Genomic DNA, 1,390 nt, shown 5'->3' with positions numbered 1-1,390 from the left:
AGGTCATTCACAAGCTTATCCTAATTCAGAAAATTTGGGTATCCCAAAGATGCAAGTTTTGATAATTCCATAATAGAAAACACTAATGACATCGCTGCACAATAAATATTGATTTATCAAGTTTATGAAACATTTACACATGGCTAAGAAGGCTCAAATTTCGGCGGTAAGCTGTGGACACTATTACTGATTAGTTGGGCACAAAAAGTCCCGTTTCTGACCAAGATACGTTTGATACCAGAATATGGCGAATCTGTCGATGGACTTCCTGTACCTTTGAGATCTATTTTGGAGGAATATTTCTTGTTAATATTTATAAATTTCGTAAAACTTCGTACATTTGCACAAATATGTTTACGATGTTCTGTGGGTCCAATGCCATGCAGCACCAAACTCAGACTGTAATTCTTCTATTGTGTTGTTGCTATGTTCAAACTATCCTGAACTATTCAAGAAACGTGCCTCTTTATTTCTACATGACATTCTGAAGATGAATATATTCTTGTCATTTTGAAAAGGTACAGAGCAGTAGGAATTTTAGGTTGAGCAATGTTACGAAAGCACAGACACAGGCATTTAATAGCAGGGCTTGACTTTAATTCTATTATCTTAGCGAAGGAATAGGACACAAACCAAGCCTGGCAACTCACAAATCACAGCTGTACAACAGTTAATACATAAAGTGTCAAAGACCCACCTGCTGATCTGGCATATGTCATTTTGAATACTCTCTATTTAGGTATACATAGCTATTTTGGTGTTGTGAAATAGACTAACGGAAACAGCCAATCAGAGCTCTCGACAGAAAGATTGTAACAATTTGGTTGCGACTAGAATCGAGGGATCTGATTATCTGTATTTGCTAGCGTACAATCCAATCAAATCGCTGCCTTTACACACTTCTTTTGTTGCTATGCTGGCGTTTTCATCTAGCAAATCATTGGCAACTCACAAATCACAGCTGTACAACCGTTGATATATAAAGTGTCAAAGACCAACCTGCTGATATGGCATATGTCATTTTGAATACTCTCTATTTAGGTTTAGATAGCTATTTTGTTATAAATACTGACTCATTTCATCATTACTTCATACAATAATTTGTAAACAGTAATCATGCTTACAATTCGAGTATTGGGTGTGTTCGCCGTTATTGTGGTCGCATTTGTTTTGGTAGAGTCTGACGTTGAACTTTGTGAAGACGATGTGAACGGTAAGTATAGCCTTAGATGTTATTCTGAATGCAAAGAAACTTGGGAATGAAATGGTGTTTTTACATCATAAGTTTCGACTTTAGTTTGAGCTAATGAAGACTGTAGTGTGTATTTCCATCTAAATACCATGGAAACAAATATATAATAAGGAAACAATCAAAGCTGAAAATGACGGA

Source organism: Lottia gigantea (genome assembly GCF_000327385.1).
Source record: "Lottia gigantea unplaced genomic scaffold LOTGIsca_255, whole genome shotgun sequence".
NCBI lineage: Eukaryota > Metazoa > Mollusca > Gastropoda > Lottiidae > Lottia > Lottia gigantea.
The sequence above is the reverse complement of the archived record's forward strand: the minus strand, read 5'-3'. Positions refer to the sequence as shown.